The following is a 12471-nucleotide window of genomic DNA, read 5'->3' as shown; positions in this document are numbered from 1 at the left end:
GTCATCTGCTCTGAGGCTATCCTCTTCACTGTGCAACAGCTTTACAGTATCAAGATGCGCTGATCCAGAGGACTTGGATGGATCAAGCTATCAAGAAATCTAATCCTTTTGCAGTAAACAACCCTTATACCGCTAAAAATAAACACTCAGAAATCCTTATAGATGCAAATATGTATGCAGATGGGGGACACATTTAGGGTAAAACCTTAATGAATGAACAGAGAAAGGTAAGTGCAAATGCTTCCATACCTAAGGGAAACCTGAATGATATGTAAGTATGAATTGTTTTGGACCAATATGTAGACAGTGCTCTACCATCGATATCCAAACATCAAATCGAGTGAATTGACCAGTGGTGTTGGTCAAAAAATAATTAAAAACTACTCATAGTCAAAGCTTAGCTATTAGTCCTGCTTCCTGTAACTAAATAGCTTAATGTGAATCTAAAAATACCTTGCTGCCCTCTCCCTCTTAGAAACTGAAGGGCCCGCTCGGGACGAGAGCCAAACCTGCACGCTTCACTGGCTGAAAAAAAGTAGTTGAAGCTACAGCGAGGCAGTGCTGGCAGAGCCATCTCTAATGCACAACGACTGAAAGGGAGATGTATATTTAAAATGCAATGTTATGGTGAACAGATTTAACATAGAGGATAATCCTATTACAGGCCAATAAGAAATCATAAAATGAAATGGCTTGGTATCAATCAGTGTCTTCTAGTTGGAGAGGGCAGTTTTGATTTGCATCTGCTCTCCACATCACACCATTTCTGCCACCAACTGCCTCTCTCACGCAGACATTTTCACATGGCCTCACCCTGTTACATAAGCAGCAACAAGACCACGCACAGAACAGCACGTCACATTTATAGGATATGAGCTTGAGTGAACAAATCACTCCTCACATTCGTTCATTGTGCACGTTTTCCTGTGGTATGATCGAACAACATGTGGTACAGTAGCAACAAAGTAAATATCATCATCATCAGGACCAAACTATAAAGAGACCTACTTTTGCCTGATAAATTTAACCTGTTTAGATTCATAAAAATGTACATAAGTCGGACAAGAATGAAGAATTGAACCATAATTTGCTCCTGCTAATGCTACTATAGTAACGTCTTAAGATGAAAGGTAGCTACACCCTTGTGAATACACACAATGGATGCCTATAGGCATTATCAAGAATCATGTCAAACAATTACCAAAAACAAGTCAGCAAGAAAACACTAGTCAGGGTGTCAGGGTACATAATACACATGAAAATGAAATCTTTGTTTACACTCTACCACTCTGTGTGAACTAATAGAGCATTCCCCTAATAAGACTGAGAAACAATTTAACATTAAAAAGGCTCTGTTTAGATCAGGAGGAATTGTGACTAACAGTTGTAGGCTATACTTTTAATTTCCAATAAAACTTCCATTGAGTAAAACCCTTCATGAACAGCTGTCCCTTGTGTGTGGGAGCTGTTCATCTTAGGATAACATCACTCCCTAACCACGTGAAGCAAAGACAACACGTTACTTCATCTTTTCCTTCTGTCAGCCCAACTTTACTGGTAAATATAGTTTCACTATTAGAATTTAGTCATTTTTTACCTTTAATACAAGCACAGAAACGTCTTGAATAACCCTTTCACTCATGCTATGGAGTCATTACCTATTTGAGTAACAAAATGGGTTTCATTTTGGCCTATTCCATGTATAACTTTAAAGTTAAATACATTACAGTACACATACAACACAGTTTGATATGTGATAGCAGTTGTAAACATTGTATCTGATTCAAGACAATGAGTATGTAGGAATAGTTGTCTTGAGGATCTGTAGAACATGGTAATTGATCTTAAAAGCCGTATCAGAAACCATATTTTTATATAGACTTCTCCTTATCAAACAAAACATCTGACCACTAATGTTTTCAGACAACCGAGATCATTCTTGAACAAATCTGACCGAAAGAACCCTCTCTTTGTCCCTGCGCTGCCATTACGTAACTAGTTACTCTTACAATGTGTTGACTGTAGAGCTTAATCAAACATAATGAACACAAGTCCACCAGTCAACCTCCACAGTCCTTATATGTTATAGTAGTTCAACTATTAGTAGCAAAATCACATGGACAAATGATGACATTTTTGGCCCCATGATATTTTACATTTTAGTCATGTGATAGAGTAAGGTTCAGGAAGCTGCGCAGTAATACTTTTCTCGTAAAAAAAATGTTAGGAAATGGGTTTCGGAATACCCTTGTGCTTTGTCATTTTCCTCTCCATAATTGTTGTTTTACTTAATGATTCCTTAATACTTTTCTTATTTTTTATTTCCTTGATTTAATAAATGATCAAATAACGAACTCCCAACCTCCAAGCTTAGCTCTGTACAGTAGATTCATCAGCCCACTGCACCACATTCACAAGATGCTGTCCAAATGAGAAGTGGAAATTTCCACCAGCAGCCACAGCCGTGCTAGAGATTTGCACATCTGAAACTTAATATGCCAAAGGGCAGCAACAAACCCTGGGGCCTCGAAGGAAAAGCAAAAGGGCTCTTCAATATGTGCTGGCTCTGGTAAGTGTGATGCCCACATTCAGATGATACTTGCACATCAAATGTTCAGCAATTTGATTGCGGGGCAATTGTCAGGTGCTGGTCATTCACACATCTAACTGTCCATCAAAACACAATTGCTCATACTTAAAATGTTTTATGACTGGTTAGTTAAATCATTCTTTCAGCTGAAGAAGAGGAAAACAGATCGATTACAAAGCATGAAAAGCACAGGCTTAGGATTCATCTCTCAGAAAGGGGAGTAGAAAGCTTTAAAAGACTCTCTTTAAACGATAAGACAGTGGTTCTTCCTATGATAAACAAAGATGAACATATGTATGATCACACACACCAATTACTTCCTACAAAGCCTAGGAACAAGGTTTCAACTTCAAGACTTAAAATATGTATTCAAAAAATGTTGCTTTTCCAGGGTTGTACCAAGTTCTACAGTAAGTAAGTCGCTGTGACTATTACTAGTTTTAGAGATGTGGGAGGGAAACGACTTGAGAGGAGCTGAAAAAGTCAGCCTGATGCTGATTGAATTTCAATTTACCTCAAATGCCACTTAATGCACCGTTAAACACCCAAGTTATATTCACAAGCATGCATCGAAGTGCAGCAGGTCGATAATGAAAGGCACACGATCATTTGTTTTTACAAAATGTATTAATATAAAGCCTCTTACCTATTGCAACAAAGGTCCAGTGAGGTGTTGTTTGTTTACTGAAGGTAGTGGTGTTTTGTCATGTGTTAGGTTTATAGTTTTCAGGTTTTCTGACTTGACTGCAAAAAATAAAAAGGCACGTCTTTGGTCAGAACCAAATTTTAGATTAAGACCAATTTCTGTATTTATGCTTATCAGAATCTGATCAGTCACTAACTCTCAAGACGGTCTGTATCTAAAATAGTGTCAAATAAAACTAAGTCTATGATGTACAACAAGTTACCCCAGCTTTTAGGTTTTAAAGTTGCGTTCTTAATCACCAACTGCTAAAAAATTATTCAATATAAAATGATATAACACTGAAAATTAAGCTACTTTTCTTTAGTGGAGCTTTTCCCTGACATACCTTTGAGTATGAAAATGGTGTCAGAAAATAAGGGTTAGGGTTTTATCTATACATGAGACAAACCTCTCTATATCTGGGAAAGAAGAGTGGTTCGTTCATGGACTAAAATCATGTAAATGTGACCAGAATAAAAAGGGTGTTATGACCTTACTATATTTGCTCTTCCCCCCACTCTCCCATTAAAGCTCATCCTTCCTCAGTGGACTTCGATAGTAACACAAGCTGACACAAACAAGAGGAGCTGACACACACAGCTGTCTCATAGCACTCTCGTCTCCCCGTATCCAATGCCACATTTTTCTGAAGGATTTTTTTTCTACTTTCAGTACTCCATGTCACCTCATTTAACTGTAAACATTTGACTTTCTACCCAATTATATTCTATTTGTTGTGAACTGTTTGTTGACTTTTGTCAAAGGTTGTCTAGTAGCCACTCATTAAACCTTCAAATCAAGAGTGGTAAGTAATTTCATTTAAAAATAACCTTTGCTAAACAGTACCACTGAGCAAGACTATAATACATTATTTAACGAGCCTCATCCTTTGCCATGTCTTTTTTTTTTTACTGATACATACTTTAGAGAAATAGGATCCTTGGTCTGCATAGTGCAGGGTCACAAGCGCTATAAATAAAAACTGTAGTCATGTGAGGGTGAGTAAGTCATGCTGAAACATAAAAACAACCTTAACCCAATACACGTCATATCAGCTCTTCGGGTTATACACTATTGACCTGCATGAAATAAACAAAAAGTCTAACTGAGTAAACGAAAGGTGTCAAAGCACAACCTATGACTAAATCTAAAAAACTAATATTGTTTCAAAAAGGACACCCACATTGTATGCCTACTCATTGAACTTATTTTCAGTTTCAGAGAATCTTTAGTCAATCTATTTGAGAAATGTGTTTGTGTTGGCCAAGGGCCTGTACTTAAAGCCAAGAGCAACAACAATTATGAAACAATTAGTATATGAAACTAATCAGTAACAAAATAAATAGACAACATCTCAAAAGTTAGCCACCAACTACTCTGAGTCAAGATAGCAAAGGGGGCAACTTAATCAATCATCAATACCCAATGCAGGCTATATGCATGAAACATTGCTGGCATGAGCACAACAGTTCCCCACATACTAACATATATTGCAAACCTTGCATGAGACCATACAGTATCTCAAATTACATAGCAAAATCTCAGCAAGACAGATTATGATATACTAGTGTTGAAATGAGATGAGGAGATAAGTTAACGTTTGTTTTTGTCCGTTCATTTTGTTCACATTCTAGCTGCTTGAAGGTTGCCACTTAACGTTAAACCACGTTACCGTCTAAGTTGCCGAAAAAATACTTTCTGATTCTTTGTGGAGGGTTGATAACATAAAAATTGACAACAGCATCTTATTATCCTCAAGTTAAAACACTGAGAGTAAAAAGTGGCAATACTGTGTAACAAAGACAAAAAAATCCCCTTCGTTTATTTTCCACTAATTCTGCATTACGCGTGAGGACTCCAGCTATTAATGTTCATTTTCTCTTTAAAATGACACAACTAATGCAACAGAAGAGCGGCAATGATTACAGATTTTATCATAAAGAGATTGTTAGGAAAAGTTAGATTTAATTGTATAATCGAGAAGATTTTCTGCAGATTATTCCACAAAGATAATTGTTGCAGACCTAATAAACTATCTGACATACAGGATTGGGTTTTATTTTTGGTAATATTTGGTGTTTTTCCAGAAATATCAAAAGATCCTTAACACTTAATACCAAAACAACCACTAATGGCAGTGAAGTAGAAGACTACCTGCACTAAACAATTGCCATATTCAAATCCCAACTAAAACCCCACCTGTTCAAATCAGCCTACTCACTGTAGTGCTCCCCATCATCTGTTCCTCCTGGATAACCTGTCCCCATGATTTGAGTTCACTTTGATTGTCCCCTCCATGATTTCCTGTTTGTGTTTTTATCCTGTTCTGTTGCCTCTTAGCATATTTCACACATTGTACGGTGTCCTTGGGTGTCATGAAAGGCGCCTAGAATAAAATGCATTATTATTATTATTATTATTACTATCTGCACTTGCCGTTACAGAACACCAGTGTTGCAACTACTTGATCACCCTCCAAAAGTAACAGGAAGGCATGGGCTCCACGCTCACTTCAGGATTGGGTTGCTACTATTCGTTATCAGGTGAGCTATTTCAATAATGATTTCATTTGAGCCTTATACCGTCTCATTGAAGAATGCAAATGTTACCTGGCTTCACCTCTGAGGAAGTAACATTACAGGTAGCGCAAAGTAATGAATGCTGCAGATGAGGAAGTGTTCAGTAATATTGTGTATAAGTGAAGACATTTATTTCTCCTAAACATACCAACTATAAGATAATACATATTTAAAACACCCATGAAATCTGAGCACCGCAGATAACCAACATTTCTCAGGTTTGCTGCCTGCTTTGACATATTTTTGACTGAGCTATAGACTGCATTTTTTACTAGCTGTATCTAAATGTTGCCTGAAAGTGCCTTAAATGCATGATGGACCAAACTTGAGCATTTTTCTTTGTCTAGTGCCTGTATCTAGCCGAGCAGTTGCTTCTATAGTGCATTTCCATTTGTGCATCGACTCGTGCAGAGCAATGTTTGACCACTTCAGCTCAAGATGAGTTGAGTGCAAATGCAAACATTGCCAAGTTTCTGTTCTGTAGTCTATGTTTGTGTTGAGACATTCTTATATTATGACTTCTTCTTGAAAAATGTTTTCTTGTTTGCATAAAAATCAGAGGAATTATACATCTTTTTATGTTTAATCCATTTATTTGTTTTGTATAGGGGTTAAAGTCCAGTTTACAGGGGCTATCATTGTATTGCTCTCATAAGCCAGAGCACAGAATACATTTTACTTTTGAAGGATAATGGCCAGTAAAAAAACCTGAATTCAACACAATAGAGGGAAGGCTGAAAGGTAAGATATCCAATAAATGATCACTTTAAGGTCCCCTATTATGCAAAATGCACTTTTTTATGTCTTTAATACATACATACGTGTCCCCGGTGTGTAAGGAGACTCAGAAAATGGCAGAAAATACCAGCCCTCTCTCCTTTCCTCCTTACCCACATCTATTACAACAGGGGTAAAAAATGAGCTGATCCATATTTGCTTCAGTTATGACGTCATAACCGAAATGTGGGCTGGCTTTACATTGAACTCCAGGCAACGTCCCGCCCACGTGACACGTCCCAACCATGGCATGCTACAATGGGTGATCGGTTTGGTATTTTGAGCAAAACACTTCACAGACAAGTTTGGTATAGATATTGCCCTATAACATATTGTTAAAATATAGCTTAATAGGTGACCTTTAAACATATTTCGGACCTATTTCTTGGCATTGTACCACAGTTTGAAATTTGCTTCCTTAGTAAGAAATCACTATAATGAAATGAATGAACAACATATTTTTCTAGCACTATCATGGCTGCATGGTTTATTGACAATATTACTTTCTACGGATTCCACAAGCAATATCTGTCAATTTAATCTCTATTTTAAACAAGATGTTTAGATTATTTTTCACTCTCAGAGATCAGTGCATAGAAACAAATGTGCACACTGTACTTTCCACCAACTACTTAAGTAAAATAATCTAGGCTGTCAATATATCGTCTTGCAACAAAATCACAAATCATACATTTGCATCAGAGGCCTATAAAACATATGACACACACAATTCTGAAACAGGCAGGAAGCTAAGCAGTATCTTCTCCAATATTGAGATGTATTCTTAGAACAATGTTATTAACAAGACTGATTCAGGGGAAGACACAGAACAAATTGTCTCTGGTTACATGACGGCTGCTTCCACTGTAAGCAGTCGTTCAATATCATTTCTGGCAATATCAGGTTTACATCATAAACAACACTCTCACGCACCATTTTATGAGATTAGAGTCCATAAGCACACATTTCCTACTCCGTATATGTATATCTCTACAAAAAAAGTGAACATGTAACTACTTGCTGCCAACTACACCCACTAAGCGTGTTATGGTTCATGCGTGTAACAGTCATGGTTACAGCCCACACAATGCTGTCAGTGTTGACGGAAACGCAGAGAAAGCCCTGCTGTGTCCCTACCATGCGTTTTCAAAAGGGCAGTCCCTGTTTTCGCTTAAAAGTGAGTTTATCTTTAAACCACGGTAGGTGCTCTTATAATCATATTGTATGTGCGATTATAGAAATCTATAACATAGAGCTGAATTGACTTTACTCAGTTATATGCCAATGTGAAAGCTTTAATGATTCCCCCTCAACGTCTATATTGTTACATTAATACAGGTTTATGTTTCAGCTAAGATTAGCCCACTATTGCTGTGGTTATTGCTGATTAAAAGGGCAGGAGACAGCTGGGCGTAGGCTCGCTAGCTAGCAGCGTTTACGGCTAACTGCAAATGGCATCGCGTTTACATTCCCCGGAGCAACCCACTGTCCACGTTTACTAAAACCCAATAATAGTGTCTGTTCAAAAACATCCACACACAAAGCCCCTCAAAAACCCTGTGACTAACAGGTTGAACTAGTAAATAAACAACACGTTTGACTGTTCTTGACATTTAAATATGACTGCTTGTTGCCAAGTACAAGACATTCAATATAACAGTAAGTGTTGGCAGCTAAAGACAGGGGGTTAAAAAAAAAACGAGTAGCATCCACTCACCAGCGGGTCTCTCAGCCCAGTAGAAGCTATGCCCTTCTGCTGTGTATTTCTTCACACACTCGGCGTGCGAGGAGGCTTTGAAAAATGGAGCCAAACGGATAAGCAAAGAGTGTCCTAGCAACAAAAAACGCGTTAGCGAAAAGTGTCCTAGCAACAAAAAGAAAAACCTTATTTTAGCGTAACCAGACCCCGGCTGTAGGGCGACTTCATCACACAGCCCCCCCCGCCTGAGATGTTGACCAAATCCAGGCTGTGGTTAACGGGAACCTCGCTGGGTCTGAGTTGGAAACAAAAAACACTCCTTCTATAAATGAAGAAAGTGGTGGATGGATGTGTTTGGAAGGAGTTCCCCGGATTAGTGATTTCCCCCCTTAAAAAATTCGTCGTTATGCGGAGGGAATTGTGATTCGCAATCTGCACCGCTCTACACGTTCACACAGCCCACTACCACCAGTACTAGATCCCACCTCCTCCCAGTCAGCTCGGCATACACAGCGATGCGGCTCCGCTGGAGGTTTTGAGTACAGCTTGTACGAGGGGAGTGATGCTAGCATGGGAGAAAGGGAGAGAGGGAGGTAAAGTAGGGAGGGGTGCTGCACATGGTCACGTAAGCATTGCAAGTGATTCTTACAAATATTTGGACAAATGAATCATTACTGGTTCCTTAATGGTGATTGGATGAACTCAAAATAAATCAAAAGGGCTTTATTCATATTTCTGAGGGCTTTATTCATATTTCTATTCATATTTCTGGGCTTTATTCACGTTTCTGTCTGTAATTTTGTAATTTTTGGACTTTTATTGTTATTTTATAACGACTAAAATACATTTTGAATAACAATTATAAAAGTAGTAAGTAGTAGTATATATGTAAGTAGTAGTATATATATATATATATATACATACATATATATGTATGTATATTTATAAAAACAAAAAATATTAAATTATTAGTAGCCTATAAGAGTTTTGTGCAACACACTATTGAGAACCATCTGAGTATAATAACGATTAAAAATACGTGTTCTCAAAGCCCCAAATTTTAAAAGGATAAAGGTTGATTTTTCATGATAATGAAACCACCACTGCTTCTATATTGAGCCTTTAATTTTAAGATGATGTAATACCAGCAAACAGGGTTCATTCATGCTCTCTGTGAACTGTTCTGTTAGTCTTTCTTAATGGCGATGGCGATACTGGGAGTTCTTGCCTGTTTTAGTAAAGGGAGGATAAGGCTGGTAATTCTTTCTTAAAATGACCTCTTGACATTTTCTTGTACATCACAGCTGTTTTTAGGTCCCTTTTCTTATGAATCTTTCAATTATTGTACAATAAGATAGTGTCCCTATAAAATAATCTAAACTGAGTTTCAGATATTTTCTGGGAGGCAATGTAGAATCCATCAAAAAATGAATGTTTGATTTAATTTCTCTCAAAGGACCAAGGAACACAGTTGGAAGTTAGACAGTCACTAGGCCAATATGCTATATGAGGGAAATACATTTTGATCTTTTCCCAAAATATTCTAGGTCAGATGATTAATTGGTGAAGATATTGTTTATTGTGTAAATTGAATAAAAACAGCCACACACATGTGTCTTGTTTTATGCTAAAGGTCTTAAATTCAAATAATCTGCTTGAAACTCTTACTTATTCTCTCTTTTAAATTACACTTTGTATGCCTTTTTCAAAGGATTTTTCAAAAATGTAGTTCATAACTTATTATCAAATATGTTTGCATTCTTTGATTGCAGTCAATGCAAAATTGCCTTTATCCGTCATCATGTCGGTCTTTTTGGACCAGGTACTAAACATACCAATTTTGTAATTAGATTGTCCAATCAGCCCAAATTAGATCCTTTAAACATCAATTTTACAACTTTAAAATAGGGAAAAAAAAATCTAAATTACCTAGACTATGTAAACTATTTAATCTGTGGACTGAGTATTATTGATCAGCTCACAAGGAACTAAATGACCACCAACAGGGATGAAGCTGAGAGCAGAAAGCTCACCTCCTTTCGACACAGAACAGCACTTGTCTGGGCCAACACGTCAGTCTAGAAGTATAATAATTGTTCTGAATTGTGTTCAGTCTTACGTTGAAGGAACGCTTGTAATGTCAATCGAAATTGTCAGTTCTCATCTACCTCTTTTAAACCATGTAGAATCTTGTAAAATAATCTGACAATCAAAGCTAAATGTCTGCATTGCGATATGGAAGTACAGTATGTAACCAAGATAGACATTTTAAACCTTATTGCTGATTAGTTTCCCTCATCTTTAACAAAAGTGCTGTAACATATTAAGGCTGTGGTTTGAACACATTACTTGTAGCCTAGCACTTTTTCTCCATAGTAACATTCCAACATCAATCTTTTACATTGTTACATACATTATGGATTTAGCAATACTTGTTGTTCAGCATCAATTAAACATTTTCCCAGGGTTACTGACATTAAAGGTGTGGGAGTGTGAGACATTTGATGCATCTCACCACAAATTCCCAACGCACACACACACACACACACACACACATACATGCACACACATGCTTACGCACTTCCTCTTAAGAAATATGAATACCGTATCCAGGAAGCCACACTTTGGCCACCCAGCCCGGCACTTCATTTCCTTTGAAAGTAGTACACCAGCACGACCATTCCCCAATGCACATCACTATGAGCGCATGTCAATGAGGGGCGAATGACAGGGCTACATTGTGAGATGGGCGCAGAGAGGGAGTGCCATGTGACACTCCTGAATGGGCTGCCGGGGGTTGACTGGGGGGAAGGATGGCAGGAACCACAAAGGCCCATTGAGGGATGGCAGACTAGGTACAAGACTGGCACTGGTCCTCCTTCCCTTCCATGGAATGGCAGGAGGAGGCTGCTGCTTGGTACTGAGTGAAAGGAGGGATTATTTCAAAAGAATTGGAGAGCGGAGGTTTATTATCACCATGTTACACTTCCTTCAGTCTGTTGATGGTCATTATGTACTTCTGCACATACACTACTGTCTTGAGTGAGTCACCCCTGTGTCTTCTTCATACAGCCTACAATAGGTCATTGTTTTTAGCACCAGTAAAAGATAATACAATGAGACAAAGTGAGAGTCATTGAAACACGACTCTGTCAAGGGTCAAAGAAATGACTATAGGAAATACTGACATTTTATTCAGATAGGAAAAATAACAGTCACAAGTAGCAAAACTAATAACAAAATATGTTTTCGCAAACTGTTCTGTTTTCTCACACTTAATCAGAACATATAGTGATAGCTTTACGATATTTTATCCTCTCTTTGACCAAACATGCTGTACACACGTCATCCTTATGACAGTTGTTAACAAATTTGACTTTTACAAATATGCACTGTCCCTGGTTTCAGCCTTAAGAAAGCATGGTATGGTATGACAATGAATTTGGTAAAAAATATTAAGCTGGTAAAGTTACACGTTGTGTCCAGGATTTAAGAAAATTACCCAAAACTACCTTGTGGATCAAGCCATAAGTGGTGTGTCAAGTCTAACTGAAAAATGTATATCACAAGAGAAATAGCTACTGGCCTGTAGTTCACATATATTTGTTTTCAAGTTGGTGCTGTTGGTAAAATGATACAGAAGAGGCCTCGTGTTTCAGGAAGAAGACTTGGTTAAAAGTGCACTCAGCCTTTAGAAGCAGCTAGTCTCTGTTCAGTTTATTACTCAGGACCACTCACTGTAGCAGCACTGGACCACAATCAAATAAGCATAGTGCATTTACTGTAATACAAATCCATAGAGAAAATAATACAGATCAAAAAACATTATATAGGATTACCTTAAACTAAACAGATGAGTATGAACTATAGTGCTGCTAATCATTTGCAGTTTCTTACCACTACTACCTTATGTATGTAATTCATGAAATAATCTGGCTTTTCTGGTGTTTTAAGTTATTGTAGCAGCTGTTGCTTGAGAGGAAAGCTGTCAACCTAAAAATGTTCTCTTCGTTTATTTCCGGACATGAAATATTTCCAAGACCTATTGTTCTGCATGCATATCATTTTTTACTTCGGTTTTTGGTTTTATTTATTAAGAGGAATTCACTGAGGTAATAATGGAAAAGAAGCACAACACAAA

At 37.6% G+C, this 12471-nt stretch overlaps 1 protein-coding gene across 2 annotated transcripts in view; it reads right to left on the bottom strand.

Moving 5' to 3' along the window:
- rnf24 (ring finger protein 24) overlaps window positions 1-8898 on the bottom strand; it is a 29283-nt gene extending 20385 nt beyond the window's left edge. Inside the window, exons 1-2 of one of the 2 annotated variants that reach the window (XM_063883302.1) lie at window positions 8516-8898; window positions 8349-8423 (exon numbers count right to left, since the gene is read on the bottom strand). The gene's annotated coding sequence lies outside the window, so the exon portion shown is untranslated. Of the gene's footprint in view, window positions 1-8348 lie in introns of both variants that reach the window. The other variant, XM_063883301.1, reaches the window with a different exon arrangement.
- Between the last annotated feature and the right edge of the window lie 3573 nt (window positions 8899-12471).

The sequence above is a fragment of the Eleginops maclovinus genome, chromosome 5 (assembly GCF_036324505.1).
Source record: "Eleginops maclovinus isolate JMC-PN-2008 ecotype Puerto Natales chromosome 5, JC_Emac_rtc_rv5, whole genome shotgun sequence".
NCBI lineage: Eukaryota > Metazoa > Chordata > Actinopteri > Perciformes > Eleginopidae > Eleginops > Eleginops maclovinus.
The sequence above is the reverse complement of the archived record's forward strand: the minus strand, read 5'-3'. Positions and strand labels throughout refer to the sequence as shown.